The sequence below is a fragment of the Kogia breviceps genome, chromosome 8 (genome assembly GCF_026419965.1).
Source record: "Kogia breviceps isolate mKogBre1 chromosome 8, mKogBre1 haplotype 1, whole genome shotgun sequence".
NCBI lineage: Eukaryota > Metazoa > Chordata > Mammalia > Artiodactyla > Physeteridae > Kogia > Kogia breviceps.
The window spans coordinates 45,308,794-45,325,674 of NC_081317.1; the positions used below are offsets into that span (position 1 = coordinate 45,308,794).

The 16,881-nt window shown below is 32.8% G+C and overlaps 1 long non-coding RNA gene across 5 annotated transcripts in view; it reads left to right on the top strand.

Annotated features, from left to right (window-relative positions):
• Positions 1–16,881, top strand: part of LOC136794663 (uncharacterized) — a 1,213,806-nt gene that overhangs the window by 1,091,037 nt on the left and 105,888 nt on the right. For 4 of the 5 annotated variants that reach the window (XR_010841734.1, XR_010841738.1, XR_010841735.1 and 1 more), the window contains one exon: positions 5,449–5,507. This is a non-coding gene — a long non-coding RNA (uncharacterized lncRNA). Of the gene's footprint in view, positions 1–5,448; positions 5,508–15,318; positions 15,406–16,881 lie in introns of those variants that run through there. The other variant, XR_010841737.1, reaches the window with a different exon arrangement.

Sequence of the window (16,881 nt, forward strand, 5' to 3'; positions counted from 1 at the left end):
TGGGCTATCGTCCTCAGTAAACTGAAACTCGCTGCTAGCTAGCTAGCTATAAGTAAATTTACATTCTTGAAGAAATAAATGAACAAGCCATTACTACTGCTATATTTTATTTTATGCAGTGTAACTATATCCATATCACTACTGTTAATATATGATGGAAATCTAATGCGCTTTGATCTTCTGCTATAAGGTGCATATTTCTTCATCTTCCACATCATCATCTTAATGAAGTTTATTTTACATTAAAATTCTGGTAGGCATTGCTCAATGTCCTCTGATAGACTCTATCCAGCTCTGTGAATTTGGCCAAATCATTTTAGTAAGTGTCTTAATTTCCATATCTAAAAATGACAGCTTTATATATGAAGGTACATATTAGGACCCCAAATATTAAATTCTATAGTATCTATTAGATATTTGAAAGCAATGGATGTGTAGAATCAGTCAGCATGTTAACAAATAGATGTATTGAAGACACAGAAACTCTGGTTCAGAAATAATTCAGGAATGCCTGAGCAAGTGGAAGAGTAGCTATTGTCAAGGTGAGTGAGGATAGCAGTTATTCCTGAAATATTTGTAATTCCTACTTTAAGTTCTACATGCAAGAGAATAACACAGAGATAATGCTATTGAGTCTTCTGCATTAGGAACAAAATTGCCAACCTAGGATGCAACCAAATGATCAACCAGAGAAAGGACTGATTAAAATATACTTGAATTGGAGATTAGGTCTCATTCTCATTGCCAGTGTCTTGTTAACTCTAGAATTCATTTTGTGTTCATTTGTTTTTATTAATCTTCATAGAAGGCCATTGCTTTTTACAGAATATTTCAAGCATCCTATGAAAAAAGACAGTGTAAAATGTAATCATCCACTTTATACTATCTGGCTATGCTACCAACATTGGCAGGAGGAGGTTAATGACATTCACTTCAACCTCCAAGCATCCTTAATCATTAACCCAATAGTAACAAACATTGTCTCTGGTCCAAAGCTACTCTCCTGTAGCTGTCACCTTTCCTCCTAAACCCCTTCATATGATCTTCAGGCAGTCCTGTGACAGCACTTCCCAAATTATTCTCTAACATGATTCCTAGGGTGCACTTGTCACATTGCTGAGAAATTTGGTAACAGGAAATATATTTTTCTGAATAGCAAGCTCAGGAAGAATAAGATGGTTGCAGAACAACTCTCTAGATGATCATGTTTATGTTAACATGAGGAAAAGTTTGCTTTTTGCAAAATATTGTGATATTGTAATATAATTCTTGCTATATTTTCATTGATGTCACATAACAAGAAGTTAATAAAATAATATATATGATAATAAACAAATTTAATTGCTACAATGGGTTTTCACCTTGTAAGTTGGTAATAACTCAAAATGTTAAAAAAAAATTTACATTCCTGAGCAACTTTTTTTTCTTGACTTTTTTTTTTTTTTAAAAGAAGATGTTGGGGGTAGGAGTTTATTAATTTATTTATTTGTTTTTGCTGTGTTGGGTCTTCGTTTCTGTGCGAGGGCTTTCTCTAGTTGTGGCAAGCAGGGGCCACTCTTCATCATGGTGCACGGGCCTCTCACTATCGCGGCCTCTCTTGTTGCGGATCATAGGCTCCAGGCGCGCAGGCTCAGTAGTTCTGGCTCGCAGGCCTAGTTGCTCCGCGGCATGTGGGATCCTCCCAGGCCAGGGCTCGAACCCGTGTCCCCTGCATTAGCAGGCAGATTCTCAACCATTGCACCACCAGGGAAGCCCGCTGACTGTTTTTATAATTCAACTATTTTTAAAAGTTTTCAGTTTCTCAGAAGAATAGGTCAGGACCATATCAAAGCTCTCTTTGAAATTTAGGAGTTCTTTACATATTGAGGCATAAAATGAATTGACGATATTGCAACAATTCTTAAAATGTGTTAATTCACCTTTAGACTATTGTAACTTTGTCACTAGCATCAAGCAGATTTTTAAAGACAGGTAAATCTAAATAATCCAGAGACCTCAGAATCATGAGTTGCTAGTTAAACGTGTTAATACTATTCAGAATAAAGCCTTGTTATCTGAAGAAAATGAAGTTAAAATTATGTTGTCTGCTGATTTTTTTTCCGAAAATTATACTGTAAATAGAAAATTTCAAATTTCCATATATACTTTGTAGTGATTGGACTCTGTTTGTAATTACCTTTACATGGGTAAATATCTATTTGAGGCAAATAATTAAATATTTTATAAGAAAATGTACATTCACTTTATTCTTACAATTTCAGTAAATAATATTAAATTATAGTAGTGTTGTTTTAACTAAACATGGCCTTATTTAGTGTGTAGGCATTAAAATGTGCAAACCAGGAAGACCAAACTAAAGAACTGTTGAAACAAGAGATATAAATGCATCTTTAGACCCCTTCCCAGCATATTATATATAAAGTGATCAATAAGCATTTGTTAAGTGAATGAATCATATGAACTATGATGTGGAAATCTAAGTTTTCAGGATGATATGCTAGCACTTTGTTTTGTCAGAGAGACAAAGATGTTACAGAGCTCTGAAGTTCTTGGAATATTATTAAATTTCATAAAGTTAGGTAGAAATATTAGAATATGTCATCAGATTATTTTCCTAATTTGTAAACATTCAGGTCTGAGGGATCTGAACGACTGCATGTAACAATTAGGAGGACTTGGTAAAAGAATTCAACATCTTCACACTGAAAAATAAATGAGTAAATGAGTAAATTATATCTATATATACCTGATCTAACTGCAAAGGAATAATGTCCCCCAAAATATCTACTGCTCTCAAACTCCTGCCTAGAAGTTGCCAGGGTTAACAGCGTTTTAAAAATCACTTCATCCTCAAAAACAAAAAAGAAAAAATGCTCCTTGCAATTTACATTTCTCTTACTGAATTGGTTTTTTCTTAACAACTTTATTGGAGTATAATTGCTTTACAGTGGTGTGTTAGTTTCTGCTTTATAACAAAGTAAATCAGTTATACATATACATATGTTCCCATATCTCTTCCCTCTTGCGTCTCCCTCCCTCCCACCCTCCCTATGCCACCCCTCTACGTGGTCACAAATCCCCAAGCTGATCTCCCTGTGCTATGCAGCTGCTTCCCACTAGCTATCTATTTTACATTTGGTAGTGTATATATGTCCATGCCACTCTCTCACTTTGTCACAGCTTACCCTTCCCCCTCCCCATATCCTCAAGTCCATTCTCTAGTAGGTCTGTGTCTTTATTCCCATCTTACCCCTAGGTTCTTCATGACCTATTTTTTTTTTCTTAGATTCCATATATATGTGTTAGCATACGGTATTTGTTTTTCTCTTTCTGACTTACTTCACTCTGTATGACAGACTCTAGGTCCATCCACCTCACTACAAATAACTCAATTTCATTTCCTTTTATGGCTGAGTAAGATTCCATTTTATATATGTGCCACATCTTCTTTATCCATTCATCCAATGATGGACGCTTAGGTTTCCATCTCCTGGCTATTGTAAATAGAGCTGCAATTTTATGTGTTAGTTTAGAATACATCAAATGGATTCTGTCCTTGGGCAAGTCACTCTGCCCCAAGGGGTGCTCCTTTGCTTACATTTGTGTTAAGGAGGAACATAAAGTAACTGATACAAAATTATAGCAAGTATTTGGATCCAAGCAAATATACAGCTGCAAATGATTATAGGACGTAACCAGGAATGATTGATTGGCTATATTTTAGAATCTTCAAATTTCAAAGCAGACATCTTTATTTCATGTGAGTTGAAATCTATCAGTGCCATTTAGTATACCAAGAAGATTTCAACATCAAACAGAACTCTGTTTTTAATCCTAGCTCTGTCACTCGTTTGAAAAAAGTAACTTCTTATGCTAGAAAATTTTTCTTATTTACTTACTCTGGTATTTTATTTCATTCTATTATTTTATTTATTGTATTTTAATCTAAGTAATATAGCCTTAGTTTTGTAATGAGAAACAGGGAAAATATCAAAACAGGGTTGTTATGAAGATTAAACAATATAACTAATTAAATAATACAATAGGATTAAATAGTACAATATATAAATATAAGTAATCTAATTCCTACCTCATTATGACCTTTGTATCCCCAGTACCTGCCTTACTAGTACCAAGAATCCAAAAATTTGTATTCTTAGAAATTAACATATGAAGATGAAATAAAAATTGGAGCCTGGAGTTCCTTCCACCAAATATCCAGGGAGTCAGTCTAAAGAACACAATAAGAGAAAAGAGTGTAGGTTCTTACTATATATAAAATAGGTAGCTAATAAGGACCTACTATATAGCACAGGGAACTCTACTCAATACTCTGTAATGACCTATATGGGAAAAATAATCTAAAAAAAAGTGTATATATGTCTATGTATAACTGATTCACTTCGCTGTACTGTAGAAACTAACACAACATTTCAAATCAACTATACTCCAATAAATTTTTTTTTAATAGTGTAGGTTCTACTTGTTATTGAAGTTTGACAGAGAGATTATTAATTAACATTTTAGAGGAAACTGACTATATTTATGGCCTTGAATTCCATCTTCAAAAAAAAATCAGAAAAGTAACTATCAAAAGAGATATATTATTAAGCTAAAAAAGGTTTTCCTTTTTTTCTATTTTTTTCTCAGACATAATTTTATGAGAGATCATGTGGATTATTACTGGGTTGTCTTTAATTTAACTGCCATATTGATTCAATATAGTATTATTTACAAACTATGAATTTAGGATCCAGGATTGGCATAAGACTAAAGAGTAATCAACATAAAAGCAAGAGGTTTCCTTTTCTTATGTTTATCATACTTTATTTTAAATACTTGTGCAGTGGTCTTTTTTCCTGGGTAGTTTCTAAATATTTTTCAGATTAGCAATGAAATTTTTCTATTTATACTATTTGTCTGTGCCTAGTATAGTACATGACATGTAGAAAACACAAGAAATATACATTAACTTGAAAGATTAAAAATGATCATAAGAGGACATAGAGGAGGTTGAGTTCCTCTTTCACATAAGGTAGTTGAATTCAGATCTGTTTCAATTATGGTTGTAGAATTTGGAGTGCTTGTCAGGTATACAAGCTAATAAATTACCCTAAAAGAAGCTATACTGTGACTATCATAAGCTACACAATAAAGTATAGCCTCATGATCTTGTCTACTAAAGAAGCCTCTAGCTTTCTTACTGCTTGAAATGGGTGGACAAGAGAAAAATATTTCTCAACCTTACCTGCTTTGGAACAAAAATTAAAATGACAAAATATTGTAATAACAACTATACTTCAGAGTTTTCAACTTGGGTAGAAACACAGAGTGAAGATACTTTGTAGTCATAGCCTTAGAGGTATTTGAGATATAACAGACTTTTACATTTGGTTGGACAACCAAGTTTTTATGATTACCAACATGGCATATCATAATATTTTGCAGCTACTCATCAGTATAAAGAAGAAAGGAGATGAGGGAATTGCATGGCCACCTAATGATGGGTGAGTACCTTATATTCTGAGTAGAATGGATTTTTTTCTTCTGGTTTTATTGAAATATAATTGACATCCAACACTGTATAAGTTTAAGGTGTAGAGCATAATGGCTTGACTTGCATATACTGTGAAACAATTACCACAATATGTTTAGTTCACATTCATCACCTCATATAGTTACAAAAAAGGTTTATTTTGTGTGCGTGTGTTGAGAACTTTTAGGATTTACTTTCTTACCAACTTTCAAATTACCATACAGCAGTGTTAACAGTCATCATGTTGTGTATTACATCCCCAGTACTTATTTATCCTGTAACTGGAAGTTTGTACCTTTTGACCACCTTCACACAATTCACCCACTCCCCACCCCTCGCCTCTGGAAACCACAAGTCTGATCTCTTCTTCTATGAGTTAGATTTCTTTAGATTCCATATCTAAAATTAAGATTATGCAGTATTTATTTTTCTCTGTCTGACTTATTTCACTTACATAATGCTCTCAAAGCCCATCTATGTTGTCACAAAAAACAGGATGTCCTTTTTAGTGGCTGAATAGCCACTATATTTACAATTGACACTTAGACAATTCAGGGATTGGAATGGCGACCCTTTGCACGTTTGAAAATCGATGTATAACATGTAGTCAGCCCTCCCTGTACTGGGTTTCTCATATCTGCACTCTGCCTCGGTGGATTCAACCAAACTTGGATCATGAAATACATAGTATTTACTATTGAAAAAAAATCTGAGTATAGGTGGATGTGTAATGTTCAGACATTTATTGTTATATGGTCAACTGAATATACCATAACTTCTTTATCTATTCATCTCATGATGGACACTTACATTGTCTTTGTCTTGACCATTGTAAATAATGCTGTAAGAACACTGGGCACATATATCTTCTCAAAAAAATTTTTTTTGTTTTCTTTGGGAAAAAAACCCAGAAATGGAATTACTGTATCATATGATAGTTCTGTTTTTAATTTTTTGAGGATCTTCTCTACTGTTTTCCATGGTAGCTATGATAGTTGACATTCACACCAGCAGTACACAAACAAGGGTTCCTTTTTCTCCATATCCTTACCAGCATTTGTTATTTTTCTTTTCTTGATAATAGCCATTCTAACAGGCGTGAGGTGATATCTCATTGTGGTTTTGATTTTCATTTCCCTGACGATTAGTGATGTTGGGCATCTTTTCATGTACTTCTTGGCCATTTTAATGTATTTTGGGGAAAATGTCTATTCAGGTGCTTTGCTCATTTTTAAATTGGATGATTTGTTTATTTGCTATTCATTTGTGTGAGTTCTTTATATATTTTGCATATTAATTCCTTATCAGGTGTGTGGTTTGCAAATACTTTTGCCTATTCAATAGACTACCTTTTCACTTTGTTGGTTGTTTCTCTTGCTTTGCAGGAGCTTTTTAGTTTGATGTAGTCTCATTTGTTTACTTTTATTTTGTTGCTTTTGCTGTAGGTGTCATATCCAAAAAATTATTACCAAGACCCATGTCAAGAAACATTTTCTCTAAGTTTTCTTCTAGGAATTGCTTGGTTTCAGGTCTTATATTTCCAAGTCTTTAATCCATTTCAAGTTAATTTTTGTGAGTGGTGAAAGACAGTGGTCTATAGTCACTCTTTCACATGTGAATATCCTATTTTTCCAGCACCATTTATTGAAGAGGCTGTCTTTTCTCCTTTGAGTATTCTTGACTCCTTTGTCAAATATTAGTTGGCTACATATGCAGGAATTTATTTACAGGCTCTCAATTCTGTTACATTGGTCTATGTGTCTGTTTTGATGTCAGTACCATACTCTTCAATTACTATAGCTCTGTAATATAGTTTAAATTTCAGGTATGGTGATGCTTCCAGCTATGTTCTTTATTCTCAGTATCGTTTTGTCTAATCAGGGTCATTTGTGGTTCTACACAAATTCTAGGATTTTTTTTCTAGTTCTTTAAAAAAATGCTTTCAGAATCTTGATAGGGTTTTCAATAAATCTGCTGATGGCTTGAATAGAATGTCTTTAAAAGAAAGCCATTTCATGCAAATGTAAACTGGCAAATTTTAAGAATTTAAATGAAACTTTAATTTTCAAGTTTTTCAACTTGAGTACTAAGGAATCAGGATGCTAGGCACTAATAGAAGTATTCTTGTTATTTTGAAATATTATATTTCAAATAGAACACCTATTGCATTTTCTGCAAATAAGATTGAATTATACAAGAAACATTCATTTCTCTTCAGAAAAAAATGACTTTTCCAGAACAATGCTTTTAAGAATCAAGTCCACAGTGGTAATAAATGGAAAATATTTAGATGTGTTCCCATGTACTTAAGGAGGTATATGTCTTTGAAGAAACAGACTTCATAATACTAAGGAAAAGGAAAATAATTCAGATTTCCTTTTTATATTTTCTTATTATCCCTAAATGAGTGAACTCTCACTATTTTGTTTCTATTAATTTTTTAAGCTTTTTGTTTTGGGATAGTTGTAGCATCACATGAGATATAAGAAATAACACAGAGAGGGCCCTATACTATAAATCACAATAAGAATATTGGCGTTTTAGAAATCCTTTGACCTTACTCAGGTCCACCAGTTTTACATGTGTTAATTGTGTGTGTTCATGTTTAGTGTTATGCTATTTTATTACATTTACATTTATGTGCCCAGCATGTAAGTCAAGATACAGAACAGTTTCATCACAAGGATCACACATGTTGCTTTATTATAATCACAGACGCCTGTCTCCACCACCACCTCCAACCCTCTTACCTCTATAATTTTGTCATTTCAAGAATGCTATACAAGCAGAATCAAATAGCATGTAACCTTTTGAAGACTGGCTTTTTATTCAGACTGAATCTACCCAGGCTGTTATGTGTATCAGTAGTCTCTCTTGATGAGTAGGATTTAAAGACATGGATATATCACTGTTTATTTAACCATTCACCCTTTATTTTTTCTTAATTAATTAATTAATATATTTAATTTTGGCTGTGTTGTGTCTTCATTGTTGTGTGTGGGCTTTCACTAGTTGCAGCAAGTGGAGGCTACTGTTCGTTGTGGTGCATGGGCTTCTCATTGCGGTGGCTTCTCTTTGTTGTGGAGCACGAGCTCTAGGTGCACAGGCTTCAATAGTTGTGGCACGTGGGCTCAGTAGTTGTAGCTCTCAGGCTCTAGAGTGCAGTCTCAGTAGTTGCAGCACATGGGTTTAGTTGCTCCGCGGCATTTGGGATCTTCCTGGGCCAGGGCTGAAACCCATGTCCCCTGAATTGGGAGACAGATTCTTAACCACTGTGACACAAAGGAAGTCCCCATTCACCATTTAAACATTCCAGTTTGCGATTCTTACCAGTGGAGCTGCTATAAACATTTGTTGACAAATTTTGCAGGAACATAATATTTCATTTGTTAGAAATAAATGCCCAGCAGTGCAACTGTTGAATCACATTGGGAAGTGCATGTTTAGATTTTTTTTTTTTTAAGAAACTGCAACCTGTATTTTAGAGTGGCTGGACCATTTTACATTCCTTGAAGCATTTCATGAATGATCCATTTTCTCTATATCTTTACCACCATGTGGTATTTCCACAATTTTTTTTTCAATTTTAGTTATTTTGGTAGGAGGTACTGATACCTAATTTTTGGTCTTAATTTGAATTTCCTTTATGGAAAATGATGTTGAACATATTTTTATTGGTTTATTTTCCATCCATGTAGCCTCTTCAGTGAAATGTTTGTTCATTTATTTTACCCATTTTTTCATCATATTTTTGTTTTTGTTTTGTTTTTACTAAGTTTTGAGTCTTTATACATTCTAAAAGCAATTCCTTTGTCAAAATGTGCTTTGAAAATACTTTTCTCCAGTACCTAGTTTATCCTTTTATTTTCTTCACAGGGTCTTTAACAAGGCAAAAGTGTTTTTGTTTTTGTTTTCATTTTGATGTAGTTTAATTTGTCAACTTTTCCTTTTTTGATTGTTTTTAATTTCAATTCTAAGAACTTTTCACCTAGTCTTAGGTCCAAAAGATTTTTCCCCAGTTTTTATTTAAACATTTTATAGTTCTACATTTTAAAATTGTTATTTAAATTATATACAGGCATAAAATTTAAGTTGAGACTAATTTAGACACCCAGTTGCTTCAGCATCATTTGTTGAAAAGGTGCTCCTTCCCTTATTAAATTGCTTTGGTACCCTTATTAAAAAAAAAGTCAGTTAGACAAATATATGTTGGTCAACTTTTGGGTCCTCTATTTTTTTTCCTTTGGTCTTTTTGTCTGTTTCACCAGTAGTACCACATGTCTTGGTTGCTGTAGCTGTTTAATAAGCCTTGATATTGGGTAGAGAAATTTCTCCATTATATTCTCCTTTTTTCAAAATTATTTGAATAATTCTAGGACCTATACCTCCCACACAAGTTTTAAAATAAGCTTGTCTGTGTCTAAAAATACATTGGTAAGATTCTGATAGAAATTGCATTAAACATATGGATCAGCTTGGAAATAATTAAAATTATTACTCTGTTAAATCTTCTAATCCATGAACAGTGTTTCCTTTCATTGATTTAGAGTTTCTTTGATTTCTTTAATTTACATTTTGAAATGTTCATGTTACAGATGCTGTACTTGTTTTCTTAAATTTATACCCATGCCATTTTCCTCAGAGGAATTGTAGATATTTTTACACGTTTAATTTTGGTTTCCATGACACTGTTATTAGTCTATAGAAAGGCAATTAATTTTTGCATTTTGATAAATTGTCTGGCAAACTTGCCAAACTTACTTATTACTTTTAAGAAATTTTTTTTGGTAGATTTTGTAATTTTCTAATGAGACAACAATATCACATGCATGTGCAGATTTTTTAAATCAGTACTTTCCAATATATATGCCTTTTTTTTTACTTGCCTTAGTTCAGAAAATAGAACTTCCAGTATTATGTTGAATGTATGATTGAGAGTAGATGTCCTAGAATGAGTCCAATCATAGAAAATGTTTAGCATCTCACCATTAAATATGATGTTCACTGTAGATAATCCTATTAACTTTGAGAAATTCTCATTTATTCTTAGTTTGCTGTGGTTTTTTTTTAAATGGGTGTTGATTTTGTCAAATTTTTTTGTTTCAGTTAATTATGATCGCATGGTTTTTCTTCTATATCCTATTAATATGGTTGATTACACTGATCAATTTATGAATATTGACCTAGCCTTGCATACCTGGAAGAAACTCCATTTATTCATAGTATATACATTTTTTATACATTACTGGATTTGATTTGGTAATATTGTCTTGAGGATTTTTGCATCTACGTCCTGAGAGATATTGTTCTGTGGCTTTCCTTTTTGCACTATCTTTGTCTGATTATAGAATCAGGATAATAGTAATTTCATCAAATGAGTTGGGAAGAGTTTCCTACTGACCTATTTTCCAGAAAAGTTTTTGTAAAATTTATGGTTACTCTTCTTTAAATGTGTGCATGATTCTCTAGTGAAAGCATGTGAGCCGAGGTATATGTGTCCAGAAGATTTTAAATTAGAAATTTAATTTCTTTAGAGATAATCTAGTCAGAATGTCTATTTCCTTTTGATTAATTTTGTGAATTCGTGATTTTCAAGGAATGGAAATGGCTTAGGATCTGTTATTATATCACCATTCCCTTCCTAATTTGAGAGTTATTACTTCATTCTTATGTTTGTTAGTCTTTCTAAAGACTTTATCAACTTTATTGACTTTTACTAAAGAACAAACCTTTGACACATTGATTTTTCTCTATTTCAGGATTAATTTTTTTATTTCTTTTCTTTATTATTTCTTATCCCTACATTGCATTTATTTTGTTCTTCTTTTTCTAGTCTGTTGAAGTAGGAGATTAGATTACAGATTTAAAATATTTCCTCTTTTTCTAATGTAAGTGGTATAAATTTCCCTCTCAGAAATGATATACCTGTGTCCTACATATATTGTTATCTTGTATTTTCACTCAGTTCTATGTATTTTTGTCACTAACTTTGCAACTCTTTCTTTGACTGGTAGATTATTTTTAAATGTATGATTTATTTTCCATGTGTTTGGAGATTTTCCTGTTGTATTTCTATTATTTTTTCCCCTAATTTGATTTCACTGTGGTCATAAATCAGAATATATCTGATTGCAATTTATTGAAATTGGTTAAGGTTTGTTTTGTGATTAAGACATGCTCTGTCTTGGATAAATTTTGAGAGGGGTATTGAAGTCTCCAAGTATAATTCTTGATTCAACTATTTACCCTTTCAGTTTTATCTGTTTTTGCTTCATGTATCTTTCAGTCTGTTGTTCAGTGCATATTCATTTAAGATTACTGTATCACTTTGATAGATTGACTCATTCATCACTGTAAAATATACCTCCCTATCCTTGGTAATTTTTTTTGTTATGAAGTAAATTTTATCTCATATTAACACAGCCACTCCTGCTTATTTATTTATTCATTTATTTATTATTTATTTTTGGCTGTGTTGGGTCTTCATTTCTGTGCTAGGGCTGTCTCTAGTTGTGGCGAGTGGGGGCCACTCTTCATCATGGTGTGTGGGCCTCTCACTGTTGTGGCCTCTCTTGTTGCAGAACACAGGCTCCAGACATGCAGGCTCAGTAGTTGTGGCTCACGGGCCTAGTTGCTCTGTGGCATGTGGGATCTTCCCAGACCAGGGCTCAAACCCATGTCCCCTGCATTGGCAGGCAGATTCTCAACCACTGCACCACCAGGGAAGCCCCCTGCTTACTTTTGATTAATGATTTTATAGTATTTTTTTGCCAGTATTTTCACCCTACTTATACCAATATCCTTGAAGTGAGTTTCTTGTATAAAGTGTGTAATTAGGTCATGTGGTTTTTCCACCTGATCTCTATCTTTTAATCAATATATTTAAACAGTTTACCTTTAATGTTATTATTGCTATGTTAAATTTTAATTCTGCTGTTTTATATTTTGTTTTCTGCTTAGTATCTCTGTGTTTTTGTTTCTGTGTTTTCTATTTCCTGTTTCTCTGTAGGTTGCTTAAATTTTTTTTTGGAATTTCATTTTTATTTATCTCCAATATTCTTGAATATATCTCCTTACATAGCTTTTTAGTGCTTCTTCTAGTATTATGTTATATATAAATAATTTAGCACATCTACAATGCTGACATTTTACCAATTTGACTGAAGTATAGAAAACTTACCTTCTTTTACGCCTCTTTGCCCTCTCCATTTATAAAAAAATGGCTTAAATATTTTCTGTACATATTTGGATAATATTAGATGGTATTATAATTTTTGCTTCAAACATGGTTTAGAAATCTCAAGAAAAGTAAAATGTATTGTATTGCCCATATACATAATTTTTTCTATTTTCATTGCTATTTCTTCCTTCCTAACATTATGAGGTTTATTTTTTATTATTTTCATTGTGTTTGTGGAACTCCTTTTAGAAATTTTTTTAGGGCAGGTCTGTTCACTCATACCCAAATTCTATTTTTCTAAGTATAAAATTCTGAGTTGACAGTTCTTTTCTTTCAGCACTTATAAAAATGTGTTTACTTCCTTCTGATATATATAATTTCTTTTTCTTTTTTAAAATTTATTTTATTGAAGTATAGTTGATTTACAGTGTTGTGTATTTTCTGCTCTACAGCAAAGTTATTCAAGTATACATATATATATTCTTTTTCATATTCTTTTCCATTATAGTTTATTATAGGATATTAAATGTAATCCCTGTGCTACACTGTGGGACCTGTTGTTTCTGGTATCTATAATTTCTGATGTGAAATGAGGCCAGATCTGAATTTTTTTCATCTCAATAAATAGTTGTTTCTCTTTAGCTGATTTCAAGAGATTTTCTTTGTCTTCAGTTTTCACAAGATTGGCTATTACATGTCTTGTAATTTATTTCTCTTGGTTTATCCTGTTCTAAATTTAGGTTTATATCTTTTGCCAAATTATGGAAAATCAGCAGTTATTTCTTCAAATTTTTTTAGCCTACTATTCTGTGACTCAGCTGCTATGATTGAGATAGACATAGATGTAGATATAGAGATTATAGTACCACAGGTCCCTGAAGCTCTTGCCATTTTTCTCTATTTTCTCTCTCTTGTTCAGATTGTATAACTGTATTATTCTAGCTGCATGCTCATTGCCTTTTTTATTCTTTCCATTTTGCTCTTTAGTCCATCCATTTAGTAATTGTTGTTGCATTTTTCACTACTAAAATCCAATTTATTCTTTTTTAAGAATTTCAAGTTAAATTCATATCCCATAAAATCCACCATTTAACCATATTATATTGTGCAATTCAGTGATTTTAGTACATTCACGTATTGCGTGTTCATCAAAGCTATCTGATTCCTGAGCATTTTCATGACCCTTTTGATAACTATAATTTATAGTAAGAAATATATATTTGATCTTTTTCCCCATCTGTGGCACACAGCTCCTAAAATGCTTGGAATTTTCTAAGTGATGAGAGTGATAAAGGTATCTTTGTTAGTTTAATGGGGTTATATTTGGAACACACCTAAGGGTCTGATTGTCTTTGGAGCCAAGAATGTGGTTAGAGAATTGGAACTTTCAGTTCCCCAAACCCTCCCACCCCACCTCAAGGGAAGGGAGAAAGGCTAGATATTTAATCAACTGCCAATAGCCAATGATTTAATCAACCATGCCTGAGTAATGTAATCTCTTTTAAAATATAAAAGAACTAGGCTCAAAGACCTTCTGGATTGATGAACACGTGGAGATTCAGAGAGAGGGGCATACTTTGAGAGGGCATGGGAGCTCTATGCCCTTTCCCATACCTTGCCCTATGAATCTATTCCATCTGGCTTTTCCAGATGGAAACGGAAATGTTTCTCTGAGTTCTGTGAGTTGCTCTAGCAAATTAATCTTACTGACAAGGGGGTCGAAGGGGTATCTTACTTATAACCCATTGGTCAGAAACACAGGTAACAACTTGAACTTGCAATTGGTGTCTGAACTTTTGTGGGACTGAGCCCTTAACCTGTGGAATCCGATGCTATCTCCAGGTAGATAGTTTCAGAATTGGTTCAAATTCTGGGATACTCAGCTGGTATCGAAGAGTTTTTGGTGGTGGTGAGAAGGCAAGGGGAAACCCCTCTAATACATTGGAATTGGGTCCAGAACCTAAATAGCCCCAAAAGAAAACCTACACCTCCCATTATCCCTTGAATAACCAATAATCTATTTTCTGTCTCCATGAATTTGTGTAATCTTGATATTTCAGCTAAATGGACTCATACAATATGCAGCCTTTTCTTTCTAGCTTATTTCATTTGGCATAATGTTTTCTACATTCATTCATGTTGTAGCATGTATCCATACTCCACTCCTTTTTATGGTAGGATAATATTTCAATGTATGGATATACCACATTTGTTTATCTGTTCATCAGCTGATGGACATTTGCATTTTTTCCCACATTTTGGCTATTATAAATAATGCTGTTATGAACATCAGTGTATAAGTATTTGAGTGGACAAATATTTTAATTCTCTTGGGTAAAGACCTAGAAGCAGAATTGTTGGGTCTTATAGTAATTCTGTGTTTTACTTTTGAGGAAATACCAAATCATTTGCTACATTGTTGAATCATTCTACATTCCTGCAAGCAATCTATGAGGGTTCTAACTTCTCTACATCCTTACCAACAATTGTTATCATTATTTTTATAGTCATCCTGGACAGAGTGAAATAGTGTCTAATTACAAATTTGATTTGGATTTTCCTATTAACTAATGATGATGAGCATCTTTTCCTGTGTTTACAGAGAAGGGTTGGTGGTGACTCTTCTTTAAATGATTGATAGAATTCACCAGTGACACCATCTAGTCCTTGGCTTTTCTTTGATTTGGAGGTATTTAATTAATAATTCAATCTCTCTTTATATATTCATATTATCTATGACTGTCTGAATCGGTTTGGATATTTTGTGTGTCTCTAGGAATTTGTCCATTTCATTTAAGTTAGTTAGTGTGCTTGATTGTGCCCCACAGGTCTCTTAGAATGTGTTCACTTATCTTCATTCATATTTTTTCTGTTCCTCATATCAGATATAATTTGAAATAAGTTATCTTGAAATTCACTACATCTTTATTCTGCCTGCTCATATCTTCTATTGAACTCTGAGTGAATTTCTTATTCTAGCTATTGTACTTCCCAGCTCTATTTTATATGTATGTATACTTATATTTGTATTCATGTATAAATCCTTTTTAGAAGTTCTGTCTTCCTATTGATATTTTCTATTTGGGGGGACATTATTCTCTTGGTCTCTTTTAGTTGTTTAGACATGGTTTCCATTAATTCTTTGAAGACAGTTAAGTGTGTTTTAAATGTTTTACTAGTAAGCCTAATGTCTCAGCTTCTTCATAAATAGATTCTATTGATTGTTTTATTTCCTGTATATAGACCATGCAACAATAGAACCTCAGGGTTCTGTTGTTGCTGAAAATTGGACTTTTTGCATATTACAGTGTATAAACTCTGGTAATCATATTTTCCTTCCTCCTTTTCATAGCTTATTGTTACTGTTTGTTGGAGTTGTTGCTATTTGTTTGTTTAGTGGTTTTCCTGAACTAATTTTAGAAAGTCTATATTTCTGTCATTTGTAACCTCTGGAGTTTCTATTTTATTAATCTTAGTGATCAGCTAATGAATAGAAAAAGATTTTAAATTTCTGAGACCAAAATATCTCCCAGTCTTTTAATGAGTTCTATGTATTTGAGCACACTTTCAACACACAGTGAGGCAGTTTACAACTCTCTCTTAACCTTCACTTCCTCATTGTACAACGCCTCAAGGTCATTCAAAGAGATAGCAGCCAGCAATAATGCTAAAGCTGAGGATCTTACTAATGTGAAAGACGTCTATGAATACATATATCTAGGTGGATAGCATGTATAAATAAATACAGAATTGGGTTTTCTGCAAGGACAGGAACCAACTGTTAGCGATCATTTTTTCTGGGTGGTGTTTTGAGGTGACTTAAACTTTCTTTTTGGCTTTTTTTATTGTTGAAATTTAACAACAAAATAAATAAAATATTTAACAATGAATAATATATTCTTTTGAGACAAATAATTTTTTAAATTATCTTTTCAATTTGTTTTCAGCACTTAGACACCCTCCACTCTGGTTATAAACCAATGAGTTTTAATGTTTTGTATGAGCAGATAATTCTTATAAGGATTTATCAGGAGATCCATTAGTACATTGTGTTATGATGAGGGGAGAATATGATAAGTTACTTTGTTTTACAGAATAATTGGCTAAGCTTCTTCCATCTAAAAACTCCAGTGAGTTTTGAAAAACTTTAAAAAAGGGTGTGAAA